General features: G+C 28.9%; 1 protein-coding gene and 1 long non-coding RNA gene across 7 annotated transcripts in view; one reads left to right on the forward strand and one right to left on the reverse strand.

Annotated features, from left to right (window-relative positions):
- The window catches only part of LOC145288083 (uncharacterized), a 531,533-nt gene that overhangs the window by 429,653 nt on the left and 74,490 nt on the right, over positions 1-27,390 (reverse strand). For 2 of the 4 annotated variants that reach the window (XR_013869260.1, XR_013869259.1), the window contains exon 2: positions 11,555-11,641. This is a non-coding gene — a long non-coding RNA (uncharacterized LOC145288083). Of the gene's footprint in view, positions 1-11,082; positions 11,249-11,554; positions 11,642-27,390 lie in introns of those variants that run through there. The other 2 variants (XR_013869258.1, XR_013869261.1) reach the window with 2 other exon arrangements.
- LOC145288082 (small ribosomal subunit protein eS10B-like) overlaps positions 1-27,390 on the forward strand; it is a 367,331-nt gene that overhangs the window by 9,640 nt on the left and 330,301 nt on the right. For 2 of the 3 annotated variants that reach the window (XM_080136138.1, XM_080136136.1), the window contains exon 2: positions 19,001-19,102. The exons of the other annotated variant lie outside the window; for it this stretch is intronic. The gene's annotated coding sequence lies outside the window, so the exon portion shown is untranslated. The remainder of the gene's footprint in view (positions 1-19,000; positions 19,103-27,390) is intronic. 3 annotated transcript variants of the gene reach the window in all.

Consider the following 27,390-nt stretch of genomic DNA (forward strand, 5'->3'; position numbering starts at 1 on the left):
CATTTTAATTAATTCCCTATTAGTTGCTTCGATTTTCTAATGGGGTAATCACATTTAGTTAACTATTACGTGTAATTATATTCATGCAGACATTCTACAGGATTTATACTTGCGTAATATTTGCGTAAAACGTTTATAGTAAACACAAAATTGTTTCCATATATATTTATGTATACGTATATATTTTTGTCTACCAGACTCCTCCTAGAGTTTTTGATCTACAGACATGAAGCTTCATATATAAGGTATTTGAATCCATACAAAACTTTATATTTGGGTTTTAGCTCGGAAAAAATCTGTGCAACAGTGTGAAAATTAAAAAAAAAATGAAATCTGCTAGGTGAAGGTCAGACGCTGGCATTACGAATGCATAAAGTAGTAGCTGTTGGTTCATGATTTAATTTTTAGCCTTGCACTAAGCATGTTTTCGTAGCCCAGTCATTGACGGCAGACGCGAAATAAATCGTGAACAGAACGTTCTGTCTTTTTAAAATGAGTCTTTTTTTTTAATACTTTTTAAAATATTATTATATATTGCATCTATCTATCTATCTATCTATCTATCTATCTATTTATTTATTTATCTATAAAAGTGAAAATTTACTTTACGTAGTCACACTTTTTCATATATACATATGCACATAACCTTATGAACAAAACATAGGGCCCGAACAAAGCCGGGCGGAACTGCCAGTATATCTATAAAAGTGAAAGTGTCTGTCTGTCTGTGTCTATCTATCTGTGTACATTTCCCTCAACGATAACTGTCAATCTTTAGTCTACTATATAATAATAATATTTCTACTATTTTTTAAACAACTTCAATAGTTTATTTTGGATGTATATTCCATCAAGAAAATAAACAATTCACTTTAACAAGAGAAATTACAAGTTTTTTTATATTTTATTCGCAGTTTTGTGTTAGGGGTGTCAAAAATCCCCCCAAAATTCTGACACACCTAGTCGTCCTCATAAATAATCAAATTGAACTCAATTTACACCATAAACGATTACTTCACTTCCATCTTTTTCTTTTTTTTTTTTTTACATAGGCGGCACCACTTATCAAGGCCGATAGGCCACTCAAGGATAAGGGTTAAAGAGTGTAGAGTAGTCAAAAGGACAATATAGTAATCGATAGTAATGGAAGTTCGGTAAATTTGTTAACTTAAGTGGAACGGCTCATCAGAAACTTGTTCACGTTGGACTTGAAGACAACCATATTATAGACAGCTGGAAAGCAGGAAAACGGAAGACAATTCCACAGGCGTGCAGTTCTAAGAAAGAAACTTTGATCATGGAATCTATGTTTAGGTTTAGGCACAGATAAAGAGTGGGGAAAATTATTGATAATGTTTTCAGCCAGTCTAGTGTTTCTTGTGAAAGTTTGGCGAGGGGGGGGGGCATAGATTGAAGCTCAGTCGAACACTTTCCATGAAAATAACGATAAAGCAGAGACAAACTCGCAACATCTTATCTGTGAGATAGAGGTTGCAGCGAAGAGAAAAGGACATCTCCCACCAGGCCACGAAGTCTATTTTGAACTCTATCAAGGCAGGACAAGTCTTTTCTAGCAGCTCCTGCCCATATGTGGCAACAGTATTCCATCCTTGGACGTATCTGGCTCTTATATAGATAGAGAATTGCATCAGCAGTGAGATATCTACTGGATCGGTAGAAGGATCCGACCATTTTTCCAGCAGCCTTGGCAACAGATTTGATGTACATATTCCGTTTAAGATCAGGAGTAAAGGTCAAGCCCAGAAGCCTGTCAAAAGTTGATGCCTCCCCAAGACGAGAGCCATTCATTTTAATTGATGCCATATGGGGATCAGAACGTTGATGATGTAAAGATAGAAGCTTGGTTTTAGATGCATTAAAAGTAACCAGCCACTCCTTTCCCCATTGTACAACGTGATCAAATTCACATTGATCACATTCGTTAACCTTACCCTCGAGTCTCCTTACGACCTTGATAAGTGGTGATACCCAAGTCAAAAAAAAAAAATAATTTTACAGAATTTCAATCGTAACTTCAAGTAAATAGAACTAACAACTGAGTCAGCAAGAAATACAAGGGAAATGACTACGTTGTAGTAGTTATTTCCCTTGCTTTATTATGTAGGAGTTATTTTCCTTGCTTTATTATGTAGGAGTTATTTCCCTTGTGTTGTTATGTAGGAGTTATTTCTCTTGAGATTTAATACTTTCGGCTCCTTTTAATTGCCTATGTGGAGAAAATTTAGTTATAATAAAAAAAATAAATAAATGATAAAGAAATAAAGAAGGCTCTGGACAGCAACGATAATAAAATATACTCAATCTAAAAGCATTTCTTCTTCACTGACCTAGGACAGTTGAATTGATTTCGGTTGCCCTCGGACTACAGTATTGGATTAATCAACACTTTATAATCATTTAAATACATCTAATTGTCATTTGATTTATTTATTTTGAAAACGTTGTTAAATTTCATTTTTTTTTTTTTTTGTTTTTTATTTCTGCAATTATAAAGTAAGAAATTCCACAACAAAAAGTTTATATAATTCATACAAATAATCAGTAATAGTATACAAGAAGGGTGTCGCTCCAAATTTAATTACATTTTGTTTCATTTAAAGAAAAGGGGACAACAACAACAGCACTAATAAAAAAACAAATAATATAAAGAAAAATCAATGGTATGAGGCTGTTGCGATGACGCAGATTTATCTGCAAATGCTATCGAAGGAGGTGGAGAGAGCTGGACGTCTGGGGAGATTTGTTGTCACTCAGCTTCCACAGAACACCACAGGTCTCCAAACCGATCGTTTGTTGACTTGTGTGAAATTTCCATGTCAGACAATGATGATGATGATGCTGATGCTGATGATGATGATGATGATGATGATAATAATAATAATAATAATAATAATAATAATAATAATAATAATAATAATAATCTATATATTAATACCGTAGTACCTTTAACGTATGTACGTACGTATGTATGCGTGTTACGGTTTCCAGATTATGAATTATTCGTTTGAGAGATCCTATTATTAAAAATAAGAGGGAACAAGATGATAGCATACTATGAACAATTAATTAATACATTTTTAGTTTTTAGAATGTTATCACCTTCTATCCCCCTTTTTAATAAATAGGATCTCCCAATCACGGAAGACGAAATGTAATAAATAAATAAATAAATAAATAATGATGTCACTTTAAGGCCGTATGTGAAACTAAAATATTACATCTTGGTCTTCTTGCTAGACTCTAAAGGTCGGTCTGAATATAGTATAATTATATCATGGGGTTTCCGTTCGCGCTGGGTGTACATACAATGGAATATGCCACAAACTCCTATAAGGATATTGGAGATACACCGTAATAAAAATATATATTTCTGACACTACATTAATCAAATTAATACTTTTATAGTTATAAGAAAAGAGTTACAATATTATCGTGTGATCTCCATTCACGCTGAATATCTACACAACGTCCAAAAGCAATATACTACATATGAAAAATGCTGCTGTGGAATTTCCACAGGTCCTGCTAGTAATAATAATTCTTTCATAAACTGCTGATAAATACTGTACAATCAACGTTCATCAAAAATGAATACGTCGATATTTTAAAAACAGAAAATATAAACACAATGCTGTTGTTGGCTACTTTTTTTAATTAATGCAAACGGATATAAACACTCTCAACAAATTTTATAGATTTTTCCATAATTAATTATGACAAAGATTTTTAGCACTTTTTTAAAAAAATATATCATCTTACTTTTAGATTTTTACAAAACATTTCTTAACAGAAAGAATTATTTTACAGTTAGCTTTTATTTTACAAACACATTTTTTAGCTTTTCTGAAATGAAAAAAGAAGAAAGATACCAGTTGAATATAGATACTATTTGGGATTTTTTTTACAATAGCCAGCAAAAAAACAGCGTGCAAAAAAAAAATAATAATAATTAACAATAAATAAATTTTACCAAACGCTAAAAAATCGACACTTAAATAAAATACTAGTAGAACATTACAATTTTTGTACGATTGCTGACAATTATCGAATGGATTTTTACCAGGATTTTTTAAAATTCTATATTTGAGCCCTTACCGAGAACTATAATTGCCGTTTAAAAATCGCCATTTTTTTTGTCCTTGCTCAACAAATTTACCTTACTTTTGTTTCATAGTAAATAAACGCTTTAAAATGAGTTAAAACGTGCGCACAAATAATTATCCGGATAGGTAGAGGAGTGCCCTGATATCCTGCTTTATAAACATATATTTGTTGTACATATGTTTCAATCCTTTTTTATTTTGTAAAATTTCCAACTTCTCAAATGAAATCAAATTTACCATTAAAAAAATATATAAGAATGTAATTTAGTTGGTTACTGGAATTTAATATTCAGGGAAATTCAACGTTTCTTTATATTCGTTTAAATCAATTATTGAAAAAATCTAAAAAATAGGTTAGCGGTGTAAAATTTAAAGGTAATTTTTATGCCTTCTTTCTAGTTATAATTAAAAATAGCCATCGTTGGGACATAAGCCAGTGGGGAAAAAAACTTAACACGAAAAGTGATACGATTGATTAAATTAAAATAAAAAAAAGCATATGCGCGCAATGTTACGTTATTGATAAAATGTAATCAAGGCTTAAATGAAGAAAAACAAAGCGATAAAAGGAGAAATAATGGAAAAACATATGTAAATAATGAATTCTAAATACCTTTCTGACTTCGTTGAGTGTATATATATACATACATACATATATATATATATATATATATATATATATATATATATATATATATATATATATATATATATATATATATATATGTCATTTAATAGCTACATAAACCAACATTGCGTAAAATCGCGTAAACAAGCTTGGTGATTTTTATTGTAGCCTTATGAAGTATTTTCGTTACGAAAGAATAAATTGGTTGGTAATTGTAAATATTAATATTAAAGGAAAAACTGTCAGAGTTAATATAATTTTTTAAGTTTTCATCTTAATTTTTCACCGGATTTTCATATATTAATCAATCTTTAATAGCCATGAGCGATGCGAATTATATAACATTTAAAAGTAATATCACTGTAAGGGAGATAATTCAAAAATATTTTATGAAGAATTATGTCCCTTGCTATTTCTAATGATTTAAAAGTAAGACAATATTACACACTATAAATTTAATCTATCTTTAGATTAATAAATACAGCATTTAATTAATATATGTAAAAATAATCACACTGAGTGAGTGATCTGTAATCGATAGACACAATTAAAGCAGCGCTTTTGAAATCATCGTTATTGTGTTGAGCGAGATAATTCTTTTTTCGTATAGCTTTTCATACGAAATTAAGGAAGTTAAACAAATGCAACTTTGAATAAGAATTTTAACCTTACAAAAGACAATATTGTATTTTATATTCAACTACTTTCTTTAATGCAATATAGTTTTATGACAGTAATAACAAAAAATGTAAAATATTGTAATTTTTAAAAAAGAAAACATTCGAGAAAAAGCGATGATAATTGCGAAGGAATTGTTATTTTTGTTTCGACTCCATTGTTTATTAAGAAAACACTATTTCTAGAATTGTAAGAAAAATATATAGTTTTCATAAAGTTCTGTTTGTTTTTGTTTACAATACAAAGCAACTGATATTTAGGTTTGACGGTGAATGACACAGAAATGTCACTTCTGATTATGTTTACCAGTTTTAAAACATTCTGTTATTATATATATATATATATATATATATATATATATATATATATATATATATATAGTCGCATCTTTATTTTTTGTTTATAATTCCTCGAACTTGCGTTTTCTTAATAGGATCCCCCTCTCCCAATTTCTCTCAAATTAGCGTCGCATATATTCCTTTCTTGTTATTACAAATTGCAATTATTTTTTGTTTAATAAACATTACAATATTTTCTTATTTTTCAAATAATGTAATAAAACTTTTTTACATTAAATAAAGTAGTTGACTGTTTTATTTAATAATAATTACAATATTTAACATATTTGTTTATTAATGTCATAAGACTATATTGCGATAAATAAAGTTGTTGAATGATTTTTTTATTAAAATTACAATATTGCCTTTTGTAAGGTGAAATGTCTCCTCAAAGTTGCGTTGATTTTGCGTCCCAAATTCCCCCAAAAAATAAATAAATAAAAAATGTTAAAAAAACTGATTATAAAATGAAGCACAATGACGAAGGTTGCAAAAGTCAGTGGTGGATGATTCTAAGGGGAATAACTCAATATAATTTTAAGAGTTGTTTCCCCTTAGTTGACTTATAGGTTCTCGGAAAATATTTGTCGTTTTTAACTCATGTTCTAAAAGGGCATTATCATTATTGTCCATTTTGGTTAGGCTTTTTACGTTGCTTAATGAAAAAAAATGATATGCTAATGTTTGTGCGGGTTTTCTAAAAAATAAATTTGCAAATAATTTTTTTTCCGAATACAAAGTTAAGCACTGTATAAGAAGATGAATAATGGGTACACTTCCAGTGATAACGCTTTTAAAATATACTCATCGGAGCATGGTAGGAGGTTTCACAACTGATCAGAAAAACGATTATGAATTTAGAATTTTTATAGTTTTATTAAGAGCCATGATAACCAACAAAACATTTCAAACAATTAAAAAGAAAACTTTTGTGAACATGTTATAGAAAAGTTAGAGGTTTGTTCCAAGGGGAATAACTCGATATAAATCAAAGAGTTATTTCCCTTAGATTAGTTTTTACAATTACAATTTTTACAATTTTGTAATTAAATTTGAAACAAAAAATAAAAAAATAAAACTGGTTCATGCGTGCTGCATGACGCCAATAAAAATTGTTTGTTTCTGAAATCAATCATTATTTTCCGAACAATATATTAATTTGTTTAAAGGTGATCTTCATCAAATTAAACACTAAAAACATTTTATTGCAATTAAGACTGCAAATACTAAATTTTCGTGAATTAATCTGATAAAAATTAATACTGAAAATGTATAAACATTTTTACCCTTCCTTGTACTTAAAAGTTCACCAAAATTTAGCAAATGAACAAATTTTCATGAAATTTTCAGTTTTACTTAAATTATGATCACGGTATATTATAAACCCATTATTTTAATGTGAATCTTAGTAGAAATGTATTATTTTGTTTAAACAAAAAACACTTTACTAAAGTTATGGTTTTCAGTAGTAAAAACAAAAAAAATAATGAATTTAGTTTTGCTTTTTTTATGAAAATAAAGTATCGTAAATTGTAACAATGACAATATTGTTTTTTGAGGAACCTGATAACAAAAAAAAAAGCCCCTAAACATCGTATTAATTAATTCGATATAACTCGAACAAAAAAAAATTCTCGAACTACCGATAATACCGTTGAATCATTTATTTAATATTTTCACAAACAAAAAAATTATATTGCAAAAACTATTTCTACATTTTTCTTTAGATTACATATTTTACGTCATTTTTATATGTAAGATTCTAATATTTTCATCGCTTGAATGAACGTGAAACTTTCGGCGTAAAATATACATTTTAAATATAACTTGCAAAATAAAAAATATAAATGTTGTTGTTGTTGTTCTTCTTCTTCTTCTTCAACATCTTAGTACTTTACTAATTATCTTTGAAATAGACGCAGAAAACTAACATTTCTCTTTCAAAGGATTTTTACAATGAGTTTATTTAACTTCAAAATTTAACCGAATTTGTCAGCTTCCCAATGTCGCCATGAAAACATTTTTCATTATCACTTTTTCTTTTCATGTATACACATGCCCCCCCCCATTTGCAAATTAACTTTTGGCTTTAATCTTTCAAATAACGATTAAAAAGAAGTCGGAAACCTACACAAATTTTAATAAACCAGCTTTCAAAACTATGTTCCCTTGTCTTTTCCCCGTCATTATTATCCGTTCTTAGAATAAACACATGCGCCTCCATACAAAACAGCAAACAGCAGTTTAAAAAAAAAAACTTGAATTTTAAGAAGATTTCTCTCATTCCAGTTATTATGGAAGCAATTATACTCATGAAAAAGAATTTAAAGAATTACCTGGCAAATATACTCAGTGAACGAAGTGCAAGAGAGATTCAGACAATTGCACTTAAACGAACGGTCAGAATCTTTAAAATACCTCTCGGTTTGAATATCTAATTTCTCGGATGAATGTTTTACATACGGTAGGATGTTCCATTCCCAGCTTGAACAAACTTATAAGAAAAATAATATGTATAGAGAGAAGAGTTTATTTTTATAAAATACTATTTTACATTAAAAATGAAAAACTTCAGTATTAAAAGAATTGCAAAAGCTTAAGAAGTTTAAAACCAAAGAGAATCCAAATTGATTGTTTCAATAATTAGAAAAAGTGAATATATCATAAAGTGCATTTATCATTATTAAATGTATGTAATGTCTATAATAAGAATAACATATACATGTTATTTCTTTTTAATTACATTTAAATCATTTTTGCCAAACATATATTGTTTATAATAGAAATCTATGAAAATAATTAAGAACTAAAAAGTTGTATAGAAATTGTACTTGAAGTGTAGAATAATTGCGAGAAGAAATAGCAATTGTTGACGAATTATTGCGAACATTTTCTAGAGACGAGGTTACATGTTGTTGGGTCATTGCTTCAATTCAGTATAAATACTCACTTCTTATCCTTCACTTTGTTATTTTAAGGAAAGATTAGAAAGGTTTTGAATTGCGTTGTTCGCTATAATACAATTATAAGTAACAGGAGGTTATCACAAAGGAAAAAATAATTGGCTATATAAATAAAAATAAATATTGGCTATATATATATATATAAAACTAAATAATTGGCTATATAAATAAAAATAAAAAGTAGATTATTCTGAAATATACATTTTAATATATACAACAAAATCTCTAGTCTGGAATACACTGTTAATGCAGCAAATAGATCATGACTTTCTACACATACTATATACAATCAATGAAAAGAGTGTATTTATATATACCAAAATATACTGTAATCTGATATATACTGTGTATTCATAAAAAGAATACCGTAGTGTGTGTGTGTGTGTGTGTGTGTGTGTATGTGTGTGTATGTGTGTGTGTGTGTGTCTAATTTAACGATTTTGGATGGTAATACCACATATATTAAGTAACACAAATGTCTCGTTTAGATAGCTCAATAGTAATACTTGAGCTTTAAATATGATATAACGTTATAAGAAATTGACACTCATCTAGTTGGACATTTTCAAAATATTAATCTTTTATTAGTAACAAACTGTACACAAATATTTCGGCCCCAATAGTAGCATATAATTATATAATAATATATTAGAGTATATATATATATATATATATATATATATATATGTGTGTGTGCGTGTGTGTGTGCGTGTGTGTGTGTGTGTGTGTGTGTGTGCGCGTGTGCATATCATTCGGTGTTATTAAGGCAGGTTGCTTCTTTCATATATACCCTCTTTAAGTATTTTTTTTTCATTGCATACATAAACAGCATCCGCTTCATTATACGTTTTATGTAAAATGAGTTTTACAGTTTTTTTATGTATGCTGTTCTTAACTAACAACACTGCATTCATGACAAGGGTTCTACTTGAGACTTTTCAAGTATGCTTGATTATTCTAGAAAAAATGTTATCATTCGTTTGTTTCGAAACCAGCAATAGATCACAGCATGTAATTACTTTAATCCATTAATATTTCTATTTAAAACCATATATATATATATATATATATATATATATATATATATATATATATATATATATATATATATATATATAACTTATCATATATAATTTACATTGTGATAAAATGTAACATTAAAATATATTTGCAAATCTTAAAAGAGACAAGATACGGAACACATTTTACATTAAAGATAAATTGCTAAATTTGAGAAGATATTTAAATCGTATATATATATATATATATATATATATATATATATTATATATATATATGCTTTAAATATCTTTAAATATATATGTGTGTGTGTGCGTATGTGCGTGTGTGTGCATATGTGCATGTATACCATCTAGACAAAATAATGTTTCAATTTTTTTTATTTTTGTATACATATAAAAACGATTATATCATTCTGGCAAATATTTTACAAAGAGCAAATAAGATATAATATTCTAGAACGTAATCGTTTCGCGTAAAAGTAAAAACTTTTAGGGATATGCTTCATGTAGAAAAGAAATCAACAAATTCTCTTATCTAAAAGGATATAACGAATTGTTAAATATACTTTATATATAAAAATATAGCGGATAGTGGAATATTCTCCATATGTAAAAAAATCTGGCGAAATGTACAATGCAATTTATATGCCAAAAGTATAACAAAATTCTTATGTAAAATAAAAAGAATGTAATATTCTTAAATCTACTTAATATGTAAAAGAATATAATAATGTATCATATAATCCCAAAATTACTTGTAACAAAATAGTGAATCGTGGTGGATAATTTATCTGTAAAAATTTACTGAATTGGGAAATTCTTTATATATATATATATATATATATATATATATATATATATATATATATATATATATATATGGGGGTGTTTACTTTTGTTGATTATTTTTCAATGATAATACTGTTAATATCGTCTTCAAACTTGAAAATCACAGAAATTATTCCTTCCTTGGAGAATCGCTCATATTGTTTTGGACGTAAATAATAAACAAATATTATCTATTTATTTATTTATTTATTTTATATATAAAATAGTAATCTACGTAGTCTAAGTAAAACAACAAATAAATAACATTTGTTTATATATGTATATATATATATATATATATATATATATATATATATATATATATATATATATATATTACATAGGATATCACCAAGTACGTTATACTTTGTAATTTATATTTTGTTAGTAACACTGCATTGAGTTCATAAAATGCATATACTTTTCTAAAGTTTATCCCAATGTTACTTGCAAAGAACATATATATATATATATATATATATATATATATATATATATATATATATATTAAAATTAATTATTTTGATTATTCTATGTGCTTATGCAACATTTTGTGATTTATATTGGTTTGTATAAAATATACCGAATTTATGAAAATATTTTATAAAAATAAAATGATACCTTCTGCTGGAATATACAAAGTGTATCCCGGTGCATGTTCAAAAATCTTAAAAGATAAAAATGAAAATGTTTTAATCAAATTGTGGAAAATTCAATTAATTAGTGCAAACCATTTTGTGTCAATATTTTCTTTAGATTGTTATACTGTGGATGTGTGTGTGTATTTATGTGTGTGTATTTGTCTGTATGCCTGTGTTAGTGTGTGTGTGTGTGTGCGAGTTTGCGTTTGTGTGTTGTGTATGTATACTTTACTATGTGTTTTTGTCACATTTCTATTGTTACATATTTTCTTACTGATAGTTTAAAATATATCGTTTTTTTATGTTGGTTTAGTATATTAATTTCGACTTACCTGGCACTGCCTAAAATAGCTTGAATTTCTTATTTTGTTTCTTTTTAAAATTTTCTTCATTTTGTTTTGTTTTTCCTTATTTAATCCCTGCAAAATATAAATAAAAGAGTAATGAATTATAGCCAAATTGCTTAGTGTAATACATATATATATATATATATATATATATATAATTATTTTTTTACTATAATAATTATTATAATTATATATATATATATATAACTACTTCATTTACTCACGTAAAATTAATATACCAAAGTATAAATTTATGCGTAAACTTTAAGTGCTCAATACGTAGATAGAGCTATATATAGCACTTAGGTGAATACTCAACCAGACTAGATAAATGCTTTTCCTAGAATCCGATAGCACAAAGAGACCACACGAATGATATATCATAACTAAGTTTATTGGTCAATTAGAAAGAGGAAAAACCGTATTGGTAATTATTTTTCTAACTCAACGTTTGACCGGTAAAGGGGAACTTTAATGGAACGTTTGTATATCTAGGGATCTCATATAGCGATCTTGTGTTGACCCCAGAAAGGGGTTCTTTGATTTCTGGGAAGTTCTACTGCAGTAAAATGGAACAGAAAGAAATCCAATAGTCATTTTCACAATACCGTTAAGGAATATTACATTTTTATCATATTTTATACTCTTTCTTTGCGAAATTCCTTGTTTCTCCCTTTCTATCGAGAAAGCATTTTCTATTTTCCTGAATTTTCTACTTTGTGTCCGTGTGTAGAAGATTGCATTTTTTAAGCTGTTCAGTTTAGAGATCAATAACATGAGGCACTAAATAACTGAACTACATGTACTAACTGTTTGGTTTCAAGAGGACAATTTCCCAGGCATTTTCTCCTCCTTTCCCATGCTTAGAATAGTTTATTACGTGCATCTCCTTGCGAATAAAAACTAGATCGAGCATGCTACTTTGGAATCAGACCAGATTGTCCCGTTTCGAGGAGTCTGTGTTCTCACTAAAAACCGATCGGCTATCAAACCTTGAGCAGATCAGTGACGCGCATAGAACTTTTTCAGGGCAGGTACTCGAGTGAATAAAAAAGCGGCAAAAATATAGTAATGAATACCGTCCCGGTGAAACACAGACCAATATAGTACATTCCTCTGAAAAGGGCGCTTTTAAAACAGGAGTAAAAGGGGCAAATGTTTGGGCAGCCTTAGTACCTCCTCGTCACGTCCTTGCGGCAACTAAACAAAACTTAGCCTTGTTCAAAGTGTTGTATATATTTTGCCATAGAAGGAAGGATGCTTATAAATTTATATCTGTCCCAATCAAGAGTGCTTCTTTGATGGAAGCTAGATTTCTATCCGCATTCAAAAGTAATCGTGTATCTAACTTTCCAGAGGTGGCAAATTAATAGAGACGGTCTGATCGACACCTTATAGGTGACCAGAATCTCGTGCAGGAAGGGATTCAGATGAAGAATAGACAATTGTAACTATTAGGGAGAGAGAGAGAGAGAGAGAGAGAGAGAGAGAGAGAGAGAGAGAGAGAGGATAGAGTTAGGGCGAGGGAGGGAGAGAGAGAGTGTGAAATAACGAACGAGAAATACAAAGTCAATGTAAAAGGGATAAATATATGCATATATGTATGTACATGTATAGTTACCTTAAAATGTTTAAACATGATTTTATGTGAGACAAAGATTTTCGTATAGCGTAATAATGCGGAAATTGAGCTATAATATACATATACCCGCATACATACATACATATATATATATATATATATATATATATATATATATATATATATATATATATATATATATATATATGATGAGCATTGGCTGAAGAGAGCTTGATATGGGTACCTGAAACCGTCCTAATTATCGACTTTATAACCGACGGTACCAAAGACTTGTCCCATCTACAAACTTTCTTTAAACAATATGTATGTATATATATATATATATATATATATATATATATATATATATATATATATATATATATATACCAATTTAAATGTATTCAGATAAAACCTATGAATTAAAACTAGGTTATTAAGAGTGCTTAATAAAAAAGAGTAAAATATAATGTTTTTATTTATATAGACAAATATAGGTAGCAACTATGGAATTTTTGCCTATATAAATGTAATATATATATACATATAAAATTTTTTGGAAGCAGCTATTTGTTAGTAAAATTAGTCTAAAATCGTTAATTTATTTCAATTGTTTTAGAAAAATTATTTTTCATTTTCTCGTTTTCACCTATATATTATTATATTGCACTGATTGTTTTGCAAAAAATAAAAATAAAAATAAAAATGATGTATCTCATGAGAATCCATGCTTAGCTTTACTGTTCGCTTTTTGTAGATCCATGTGCAGCCTTTTTATCAATTCGATCGTCTTGTTGTACATCTTCTTTCTGGATCAGTCATATATGTTCGTTTCCTTGTTTCCCTTTTAATTTAGTTAAGCGATGCGTATTCCTTTCCGATCACTGAATTACTAAAGTGACTGCCACGCATTTTTTTCTCCTTTCTCTTTTTAATGATACCGAAATGACCTATTAACAAAGTCATGCTTCCTGACTTAGCTGAATGTAAAATAATTATCTACGTCGCTAATTAAGCCCATCCATAAGAATCCCGTGTACCAGGAGAAGTTTTCACATGCAAAACCTATCTATACATGTCACCGAGGGCGACATTCTTACCATAGAAGACATTCAAGCAACTGCCTTGTCGGAGTCAAGTTAGCCGTCGCCGATCTTCCGTTGTATTTCAAATATCAAGAACAATTGCCGTTAATTATTCATGTGTCATCGCTTGAATTTATCCGAAGAGGTTGGCCCGAAGACATCAGCGACCCCCTTACCCTTCAGATGATCTCGCTCGTAAAACCTGATGTTTGCATGTGTAAGTGACTACATAGCTATGTTTAATTTTTTTCTCTCTTTACCCAAGTTTATAATCACATGAAAAGAAATAACCGATATTTAATTTCCTTTGTGGCAGTTATAATTATACAAGAAAAGAGATTATGTTACTTGTTTGGATACGGATTGAAGTGTTTTAGAGGATATTTAAAACTTCTTGAGTTGTACGACCAAATTATATTGAATAACAGTTCTCGTTGGATTATATCCAGATTAAATACGATTAGTATTAATATGAATTATTGTTCTGTAAATACATTATCCATGAATATTTTCATCAATTGTAAATATTATTTTTACACATAGATGGATACGTTTTGCAGGATAATTAGACTTCAAACTCTTGTACAAATATTGTATTTTAGCCATCATCGGGATTTAGTACCAAACTAAAAGAGTTAAAATCAGGATTTTGTACAGCTCAATAGGGAGTGGGTTATGAGACTTCCGGTGGGCGATGGACAATTTATCGTATAGGGGGTCGTTGAGATTTTTTAAACTATCCAAGACTGAGAGCTTCTATTAGTTTGATGCAAAAAATAATGTCATTATTTCACATCCAACTTTAAAACATCATTTTTTGCCAACGAGAAACAAGTTTATTTATCCCATTAGCATAGAAATCTGGAGTTTTAGAAACAATGAAGTCATTGAAGGCCGATTCGGCATCATCTCGGTTTTTGAAGCATTTTTCGCGTAGGAAGTTGTCGAGATGTTTGAAAAAGTAATAATCTGTGGGCGAGAGGTCCAGTGAATATGGCGGATGAAGCAGAGTCTCGTACCCAAATTTCTTCATCTTCTGCAGGGTCAGTTGGGAAACATGTAGGCGAGCGTTGTCATGGAGAAGAATTAGTCCTTTTATATTGACCAATCTCGGGCACATACGTTGGAGCTTCTGGTGCATTTCGTCAATTTGTCGGCAGTAATTCTTTGCCATAATCGTTTTGCCCGGATTCAAGCTGTGATGCATGAGAACGACCGCATACAACCAAACAGTCACCATAACCTGTTTGTGTGTGGGGGGGGGCAATTTCGGCTTCAGGTAGTGTTGTGGAGCTTCTCCGGCATCCAACCACTGTGCCGAACGTGACAGGTTGTTGTAGAGGTTCCACTTCTCATCACACGTCACAATGCGTTCGAGAAATGGGTCGCTGTTGTTGCGCAGAAGGGTCGTAGAAGACACCTTAAAACGACGATACTTTTGATTATGGTTCAATTCATGCGGCACCCATTTATCCAACTTTTTTGACTTCCCTATTTGCTTTACATGGCGAACGACTGTTGAGTGGTCGACCTCGAGTTTCAACAGCAACTTCTTGTATGGTTTTGCGAGGATCGGCTTCAATTAAGGCTTTCAAATATTCGTTATCAACATAAGTCAGCCGGCCGCACGTCTTCATCTTCGAGGCTCTCGTCACAATTGCGAAATTTCTTGAACCATCTTTGTGCCACACGTTCGTTAGTGATTCCTGGGCCACACGTATCGTTGATCTCACGAGCTGTCTCAGCAGTTTTTCGGCTTTGAAATAGAATAAGAAAATGGTGCGGATTTGAATTTTGTCCATGCTGTTGGAAAGCCTGGAAAAACATGAATGAAGAGATTGAGAACGGTAACGAATAACACGTCTCGAGAAAGAGAAAAACGCGCTTCAAAATGGTATATGACATGGCTATATATATATATATATATATATATATATATATATATATATATCAATCAATTAATTCAGAAATCATATATAAAAGTAATATATGTGAGAAAACGATATGTTTGCATCAACCTAATTACATTACTAGATGTTTCTCAACCATTTTCTTTAGGATTCACAATTTATGTGGAAATTGATTGCATCAAACTTATTTTTAATTGAAAAACTTAATTCAAGAATCATACCCGGTAATGTTGGCAACGTTTTTTAAGTGTGTTCCTGAATCTGATTGATGTCTGATATATATTTTCAACAAGTCTTTCTCATCTATCAAATGGATCTTGAGAATAGAAACCAAATGGATGTAGTGAAATGTGGTGATCCGCGACGTTTGTTTCCCATAAAATATGGAACCAAATATACCAAAAGTTATTACTGATCATAAACAACAATCTTCACATTGATCGATGATCCTGTGATTATTAGTTTTATTTTTTATTGATTATTGATTATTGTATTAGCAATGGTTTTTTTTACAAGGGTGTCACCACTTATCAAGGCCTAGAGGCCACTCGAGGATAAGGCTTAATAGGTATACATTAGTCATTGTGATTTTAGCATAGTAAACAGTGGGAATTTTGTAACTTGGATTACTTAGGGGGACGATTCAATTAGAACTTGTTCATATGGTATATTAATGGTATATTAATTGACCCACATAATTTGTAGTTGTTACTGTTCCCATTATTGTTTGTATAATAAGCTATATGAATATTCATCTATTTCAGTGTAATACTGTACTACCACTACTGCTTACAGTAGGGAGAAAGCGGTAGTAGGTATCTGACTGTTCTAGGAGAATGTTTGCCGAAAAATGTTAGGAAACCCTGGTTTAATCATTATTAAGGTTCCTTATTGACTGGTCCTGTTAACTTTAGGTGGTTCAACCTCCCCGAGATTTGCCTTCTCTCTTTTATTAGAAGTTAGTTTATTACTAATCGCCTGAGTTGCCTCTGCTAAGGAATGCCGACGAGGCTATTCAACATTTTTATAGTCCAGAGTGCTCTTCATCCGAGGCGCTGGCGCTTGAGTTTCACTTTTCGACCCTAGTATCATATCTTCTCGCCGTGGGAGAGGGACAAATATCCAAACTCTTACTCAAAACATGGGGTTTCTTTGACAACAAAGCCAACAGTGTTTAGATCATTTTTAGATGGCATATTCCCTGTATATTTGGAGATCATCCCAGACTGTGTGATTCTAGGAGGTCCACCTTCCCAGGTTCTGCATCCGCTTTTTTTAAAAGAAAATGTTAATTTATTTTTAATCGCCTGAGGTGCCCCTACACAAAAATGCAGAGCTGCCTAAGCATTTTTGCAGATCAGTCCTTTTCATCTGACTTTTCGAATCTTACTTTCTAAACCTTGTGTCACATGAAACCGCGATGCAAGGAAGATCAATATTTTCATAGTAGTTGCCTTTAATATTATTAATATCCACGTGCCATTTAAGAACTTGTTATATAAGATGAAGATGCTTACTAGCATCCGGGAGCAACAGATCATAGTTTATAGTTGTGCTTTATTATCTTCGATTAGCAAAAGCAGAATTTGTGGGCAGTCGTTTTCATTCCTATACTCACATCTTATTCAGTATTATTAGAATGCGTTACAATTCATGGATGATGGAGGGATTATACATTGAGCCATCCGTAAATCTATAATCTTACTTTTAAAAATAAATTCTTGTAATAGATTTCTTGGTACTTGTACAATTTAATCAAGACATTAAAAAAAATGAAAATATCGAGAAAACGTTATATTGTACGTATCCGTTTTGAACTGAAGATCTCCGAAAAAAAAATTCATTTAATTTGATCGAGTAGGTTTTTTTTACAGCGGAAAAACACGTTTTTATGAGAGCCTATTGAAGTCAGTCATTATGGAAATTTTTTACACGCCACGGGGAGATAACTCCATGTAAATCGCCGACAATCCCTCCCCATCTTTATTACTAGCTTTTCATCCTAAAACTCGAACCTTTTGCTCGGTATCATAACAAATTGTTTTTTCGCTGTAAAAAAACTACTTGATGAAATTAAGTGCTTTTTTTTTCGGAGAACTTCATTCCATAACGAATCCATACAATATAATCTTTTTTCGATATTTTCATTTTTTTTTAATGTTTTAATTAAACTGTACAAGTATCGATTTATCTCTATATTTTTTGGTCAATTAACTAAGTTGCGTTACTGATTTCTTATCCGCTGAGAAATGAAAAAGACTCTTTGGCCAGTCACAAGAGAAACACCTTTTTCTTAAGGATATTTGAGATTTGGATACATGAGATTTAGAATATGACGCTGTTTGGTGCAAATGAATATCAGCTTATTTAAAAGTAAAATAAGCGACGGAATATCATTGCGCCAAAGACTAGTGCCACGCCATCTTTTCTGTTTATTATTTCACATAGTCTTAAATATTAAATGGCTCAAATGTTTCTCTATCATTGCTAACACACGATTGTAAGCGTTCACGAAAGTTTTCAGTTCGGGTAGAATCGAAGCAATTTAAGAACCATTAGCTTGTTTTCATTCCCCAAGAACTCGACGGTGCTAACTAAATACTTTTGACTTCAAATATCTCCACAAGAAAAAATCGCAGGGTTTTAGATCAGGCGATCTTGCGGGCCAACCAATAGCACTAAGCAAAGAAATTAAATTCATAATGTTATTCTAAAATTTAAAAAAAAAATGCATAAATACAGATATAAATGAATTTGACCTAATTAAAATGAAATTGCATTCTACATACATTTAAAAAAAAAAAAATAAATATTTATTTAATTATTATTTAATCTTTTTTTTTTTTACCAACAGATCATTTTGGGACATCCTGTAAATTTTTTAACCTTTGCACATTTATTTTTATTAACTCCAAACAAGACTAAGTGTCACTCGAACGGAGGGGGCTACATAATCGTAAGTTGTTTTTATTTTTCGAGTAAAGCACTGATGGAGAGCTGGACAGCAAAATATTTGTTCACATTACATTTAAATTAATGCATGTTTGTGTGGTAAGCAAAAAAATGAGCAAAGGAGGAATTCTATGGCGACAAGTTTGAGTAAAAATAAAAATCAGCGTAGAAAATCATTCAGCACTTAACCACCTCTATAATGAAAGGAGAGCTTTTGCTGCTAATCGGGTCAGTTGAGAACATTTCCGTTTGGATGATACACGTGGCATGTGCTATACTTTTTATTATTACAAATTCATACTTTTTTATTATTCTATTTTCACCCCAAACAAGGCACATTGCCATTTTGATATAGGAGGCTACTATTGGGGCAATAAGTTGCAGGGATACTGTGTAGGGAAGTGAACAACAAGATGTTGTTCACTTTAATTACACTTGAACTTCTGCATGTCAGTACAGTTAAGAAAGCGGAATCCCGGAAGGGAGTTCCAAAGTCTAGCATTTCTGGGAAAGAAACGATTGGGGTAAAATCCTTCTTACATCTAGGGATCTTTACCGTGTAGGGGTGGGATCTTGCTGTTTGTTGGGTTTGTCGGGGGTATTTACATCGAGGGGGTCCAAGTGCTTGTAATTCGTCGGAGTATTCACCATTAAAATAGAACAGGCAGAGGGATGCAACATTTTTTCGATGGGACAGAGATTAAAACTTAGATGACAGTTCAGGACCTATTAGGTTGGCGACTCTCTTTCGAACTCTGTCCACGAGTAAAAGACTAATAGCAGATGCATCAGCCCAAATGTGACAATAATATTCCATAAATGAGCGAATGGTGACCTTATAGAAGTACAGGATACTTTCAGGCGTAAGTAGTTTTCTAGCATGTTAGAGAGAGCCCACCTTCCTTACAGTTGCCATGGCAATGTTCTCAATGTATCTGTTACTACTAGTGTGCCCTGTGAACGTTAGGAGATACTATGAATATGTCATGAATATGCACATATAGTGTATAATCAGGTTGACACACGGGTTCTCGTCAGAGAACCAAAAAATAAGCAAACTGGAAACTGGTCAGTACTAAAATGTGTAGCCATTTGGGAATTCCAGGTGCCGTATGGGCTCTCTGCTTATCTTGGTATTGTTTCCCGTCGTCTAGCACTTCTCGTTGCTACTGAACTCAAGCAGTGACAATTCAGGAGATGTGTGTTTAGGATTGCGTAACCCTTGCCTCACAAGTATACGCGCAGCTACTCTTACAACGATTATATATTGTCTTTCGAGACTGAACGGATGCATCTTGCTATGAATGCTAAATCTTAATCTAACAAAAAGATTTTGTAAACTCTGAAACAAATGATAATCTGAAGTTTCTAGTTTAAGTAAATACGGTTGTGATATGTACTTTTGCTAGCTAAATATCTCTAAAGAAATGGTGATCTTTATATATGGTGATATATATATATATATATATATATATATATATATATATATATTAAATGGTGGTATTTATATCACCATATATATTAAATGATGGTATAAATAATATCACAATTTTTGTAGAGAGTTTTTTTTTTTACATGGGGGTCACCACTTATCAAGGCCCGAAGGCTACTCAGGGATAAGGGTTAATGCGTGTACAGTAATCAATGAGATAGTATTGTAGTAATCATTAGTATTGGGGGTTTGATACAGTGTCTTACTTAAGGGGCGGTTTGTCAGGAGTTTATTTATGTTGGACTTAAAGACTTATCTACATAAATTCTGATATAATATATATTGTATAATAGCCGTTTACATAGTTTTGAATTAAGCAAATGGTATTTCAACCCTCGGTACAAAAGTAGGAATGTTACAATTCTGAACACAAAAAATAAAAATAAATAAACAAATAATAAAAGAAACAAGTTGCTATTTCTCTATTACACATAATAATAATAAAATAATAAAAATAAATAAAAGAAACAAGTTGCTATTTCTCTATTACACATAATAATAATAAAATAATAAAAATAAATAAAAGAAACAAGTTGCTATTCTCTATTACACATAATAATAATAAAATAATAAAAATAAATAAAAGAAACAAGTTGCTATTTCTCTATTACACATAATAATAATAAAATAATAAAAATAAATAAAAGAAACAAGTTGCTATTCTCTATTACACATAATAATAATAAAATAATAAAAATAAATAAAAGAAACAAGTTGCTATTCTCTATTACACATAATAATAATAAAATAATAAAAATAAATAAAAGAAACAAGTTGCTATTCTCTATTACACATAATAATAATAAAATAATAAAAAATAAATAAAAGAAACAAGTTGCTATTCTCTATTACACATAATAATAATAAAATAATAAAAAATAAATAAAAGAAACAAGTTGCTATTCTCTATTACACATAATAATAATAAAATAATAAAAAATAAATAAAAGAAACAAGTTGCTATTCTCTATTACACATAATAATAATAAAATAATAAAAATAAATAAAAGAAACAAGTTGCTATTCTCTATTACACATAATAATAATAAAATAATAAAAATAAATAAAAGAAACAAGTTGCTATTCTCTATTACACATAATAATAATAATAAAATAATAAAAATAAATAAAAGAAACAAGTTGCTATTCTCTATTACACATAATAATAATAAAATAATAAAAATAAATAAAAGAAACAAGTTGCTATTCTCTATTACACATAATAATAATAAAATAATAAAAATAAATAAAAGAAACAAGTTGCTATTCTCTATTACACATAATAATAATAAAATAATAAAAATAAATAAAAGAAACAAGTTGCTATTCTCTATTACACATAATAATAATAAAATAATAAAAAATAAATAAAAGAAACAAGTTGCTATTCTCTATTACACATAATAATAATAAAATAATAAAAATAAATAAAAGAAACAAGTTGCTATTCTCTATTACACATAATAATAATAAAATAATAAAAATAAATAAAAGAAACAAGTTGCTATTCTCTATTACACATAATAATAATAAAATAATAAAAATAAATAAAAGAAACAAGTTGCTATTCTCTATTACACATAATAATAATAAAATAATAAAAAATAAATAAAAGAAACAAGTTGCTATTCTCTATTACACATAATAATAATAAAATAATAAAAATAAATAAAAGAAACAAGTTGCTATTCTCTATTACACATAATAATAATAAAATAATAAAAATAAATAAAAGAAACAAGTTGCTATTCTCTATTACACATAATAATAATAAAATAATAAAAATAAATAAAAGAAACAAGTTGCTATTCTCTATTACACATAATAATAATAAAATAATAAAAAATAAATAAAAGAAACAAGTTGCTATTCTCTATTACACATAATAATAATAAAATAATAAAAATAAATAAAAGAAACAAGTTGCTATTCTCTATTACACATAATAATAATAAAATAATAAAAAATAAATAAAAGAAACAAGTTGCTATTCTCTATTACACATAATAATAATAAAATAATAAAAATAAATAAAAGAAACAAGTTGCTATTCTCTATTACACATAATAATAATAAAATAATAAAAATAAATAAAAGAAACAAGTTGCTATTCTCTATTACACATAATAATAATAAAATAAAAATAAATAAAAGAAACAAGTTGCTATTCTCTATTACACATAATAATAATAAAATAATAAAAAATAAATAAAAGAAACAAGTTGCTATTCTCTATTACACATAATAATAATAAAATAATAAAAATAAATAAAAGAAACAAGTTGCTATTCTCTATTACACATAATAATAATAAAATAATAAAAATAAATAAAAGAAACAAGTTGCTATTCTCTATTACACATAATAATAATAAAATAATAAAAATAAATAAAAGAAACAAGTTGCTATTCTCTATTACACATAATAATAATAAAATAAAAATAAATAAAAGAAACAAGTTGCTATTCTCTATTACACATAATAATAATAAAATAATAAAAAATAAATAAAAGAAACAAGTTGCTATTCTCTATTACACATAATAATAATAAAATAATAAAAATAAATAAAAGAAACAAGTTGCTATTCTCTATTACACATAATAATAATAAAATAATAAAAATAAATAAAAGAAACAAGTTGCTATTCTCTATTACACATAATAATAATAAAATAATAAAAATAAATAAAAGAAACAAGTTGCTATTCTCTATTACACATAATAATAATAAAATAATAAAAATAAATAAAAGAAACAAGTTGCTATTCTCTATTACACATAATAATAATAAAATAAAAATAAATAAAAGAAACAAGTTGCTATTCTCTATTACACATAATAATAATAAAATAATAAAAAATAAATAAAAGAAACAAGTTGCTATTCTCTATTACACATAATAATAATAAAATAATAAAAATAAATAAAAGAAACAAGTTGCTATTCTCTATTACACATAATAATAATAAAATAATAAAAATAAATAAAAGAAACAAGTTGCTATTCTCTATTACACATAATAATAATAAAATAAAAATAAATAAAAGAAACAAGTTGCTATTCTCTATTACACATAATAATAATAAAATAATAAAAAATAAATAAAAGAAACAAGTTGCTATTCTCTATTACACATAATAATAATAAAATAATAAAAATAAATAAAAGAAACAAGTTGCTATTCTCTATTACACATAATAATAATAAAATAATAAAAATAAATAAAAGAAACAAGTTGCTATTCTCTATTACACATAATAATAATAAAATAATAAAAATAAATTAAAGAAACAAGTTGCTATTCTCTATTACACATAATAATAATAAAATGATAAAAATAAATAAAAGAAACAAGTTGCTATTCTCTATTACACATAATAATAATAAAATAATAAAAATAAATAAAAGAAACAAGTTGCTATTCTCTATTACACATAATAATAATAAAATAATAAAAATAAATTAAAGAAACAAGTTGCTATTCTCTATTACACATAATAATAATAAAATGATAAAAATAAATAAAAGAAACAAGTTGCTATTCTCTATTACACATAATAATAATAAAATAATAAAAATAAATAAAAGAAACAAGTTGCTATTCTCTATTACACATAATCGAGATAAATCTTTATTCTATTTATCTGCAAGCCTTTAATTCAAATTTACAGTTAATGATGTTTTTAATCAGAATCACCATTTATGAAGAGTCAATGGCCACTCGAGAATACATGTTAATGAGTGTAAGGTGATAGGTGCGACAACACTGAGAATCGGTGATGACAGTGGCCGTTTGGAAGAATTCGATTACCTAAGAAAACTGATCAACAAAAATTTGTTTACATTGGACATGAAAACGACAGTATTACGAGTAGGTTGAAAGCAGCCACTCGATATGTCGTTCTTAACACTAGTAGTTTCAAGAAACAAATTTTGTTCCAGAATTTTGTTGAGTTTTATTCTTTTTATAAAATTAATCTCTATTCATCAAGTCCAAAAGATACTAGAGGACAAAAGATTAAATATATTGGATGGGTGTTGAGAATTGTTGCAAAAACTGAGGCTTATTTATGCTAACTAAGATCAAAACCATGTTGCTCATGTTGGGTTGAAATCGGTTGCATTTATCTGACTGTTACTTTTTTTTCAACCGTATTGTTTTGTGATAAGAAAGAATAAACAATAATAAAACCAAGCTGTCCTAAACGAGTAATGACTCTACATGTATCTGTGCATGAAATCCATTTTCTTTAGTTATTAATCACTCTCATAACATATAACAGTGTACTGTTCTCAATCTCTCGTAAACACTGTTCTCGATCTCCATTGGACACTAGTCTAAATCTCCCTTCAACACTGTTCAAAACCTCACTAATACTGTTCATAATCTCACGTAAACTGTGTTTAATCTCACGTTTACACTCTTCCAATCTCAAGTAGACACTGTTTTAATCTCTCGTAAAAACTGTTATCAATCTCTCGTAAAAACTGTTCTCAATCTCTCGTAAAACGGTTCTCAATCTCTCGTAAAAACTGTTTCAATCTCTCGTAAAAACTGTTTTCAATCTCTCGTAAAAACTGTTTCAATCTCTCATAAAGACTGTCCTCAATCTCTCGTAAAAAACTGTTCTCAATCTCTCGTAAAAACTGTTCTCAATCTCTCGTAAAAACTGTTTCAATCTCTCGTAAAAACTGTTCTCATTCTCTTGTAAAAACTGTTTCAATCTCTCGTAAAAACTCTTTCAATCTCTCGTAAAAACTGTTCTCAATCTCTCGTAAAAACTGTTTCAGTCTCTCGTAAAAACTCTTTCAATCTCTCGAAAAAACTGTTCTCAATCTCTCGTAAAACTCTTTCAATCTCTCGTAAAAACTGTTTCAATCTCTCATGAACACTATTCTCAACATTTCATGAACACAAACTCAATCGTCTTTGAACACTTTTCTCAATATGACATGAACAATGTTCTTAATCTTACTTTGAACACGGTGTTCAATCCTAATTGAAAACTGTTCTCAATCTCCCTTGAACATTGTTCTTAATCATCCTTGAACGATGTTCTCAATATCTCGTGAATACTGTTTTCACTCTCCTTTGTACACTGTTACCAATGTTTTTTGAACACTTTTTCAACTTTTGTCAACATTCACACAGTTAATAGTAACGACACTTATTATTTGCATTTTATTACATGTGAATATTCACAAAGTTTTTTTTTTACTTTCTTCAGTTTTTCTCTTTGTTTATTCATTCTCTGAGTGGCTACTTCTCGACACTCACTTTTATTTATTTATTTTTTTCATCCAATACTTATTTAAATCTATAGTTTATATATTGCGATGAAATCCTATATAAAACTTGCATGGAACACTTTTGTCGATGAAACTGGACTTTAGAAGGAAGCGGCGACAACAAACATATCGGGCCGTTGTGCTTCATTATTATTCGTTAGCAAAGGAATAATTTGGAAAAATTCCATCACATTATTTTTCATCTGAATCCCCTGAGATCAGTAATTTATTTATTTGTGAACTGTTATCCACATCTTCATGACTGTTGTTGTTTCAATACAAGATCTGTTTTTCATGTATAAAATTCTAGTTTTTTTTAAAAGCGACACTCTAGATTGGAACAAAAGAAATATTTCAATTTAAAATGATTTCTTTTCATTAACCGAGAATAGAAAAATGCAAAACTGCAATGTCAGTCCATACACGTGGCTGTTAGACAAATCCGAAGGGCAATCGAATTTCAAATTAATATGGAATTTACAATAAAGATTTGATCTAAATTACATATCTGAACTCCGATTTATAATTCAAATATATCAGAATTTGGTTCATTAAGACAGTAATTAAACAAAGTTCTCCGGATTTCAGTTACATTTTAAGAGCCAAGAAGAAATTTTAGGCATGGTCTAGAATCCAAAACATGGCGTGGATTTTCATCAAAGTTAAGATACAGATGTTAGATATAAAGTTTTGTTGTTGTTGTTATTGTTGTTGTTAATCTTCTTCTTCTTCTTCTTCTTCTTCTTCTTCTTATTATTATTATTATTATTATTAATTTATCTAGCCTTTTAAACTTTGAATGGTACATAAAAGTCTAGCAAAACCTCTTTTAGAACAGATATTTTTCTATTTCAGTATATATTGAAGCGAGCGTAAGCATCGCCATCAGCTTGAGCGAATTATTTGGATCTGTTTTAATGCAGACAAAACAACCCTATTTCCGATATGAATTTAATTATAAATTAAAAAAAAAAATGTATGTGGTACAAGAGTTTGACTTTGTTTCTTACGGATACGAACTTTTTTTCTGAACTTTATTTGAATAATCATTTATTTGAATATGATTGTGCTATTTGTAATGGGAAATAAGTTAGTTTAGGTGCACTTCTGGAGAACAAAACTACATTTGAGCACAAACACATTGTCTTTCGATTACCAAGATACCCATCGATTCTTATATAACTCACATGGTATTAAACAAAAGAAGGGGAAAATACCACAACTTCACTTTTTCTGTCCTCTATCACTACAGACTTCATGACTGAGACAATTTTTATTTTTGTTCGTATCCAGAGTACCTTTTTTGTGGAGCTGGATTTTCCTTACAATAAAAACCGATCTTGTGTCTAACTCTGCCCTCGTGGGCACAGGAACAGAAATAGACGAGTATGTTTTTTTCTATTCTCACCAAGTTAAGACAATAGAATCTTTGATGACTACAAAACTAAGTAAAGATATTTCATGTGCACAACTATTTGTGAACGGGGATCAAGCAATCTGTTGAATCAGA

Source organism: Euprymna scolopes, chromosome 11 (assembly GCF_053919585.1).
Source record: "Euprymna scolopes isolate OS-2025 chromosome 11, ASM5391958v1, whole genome shotgun sequence".
Taxonomy (NCBI): Eukaryota; Metazoa; Mollusca; class Cephalopoda; order Sepiida; family Sepiolidae; genus Euprymna; species Euprymna scolopes.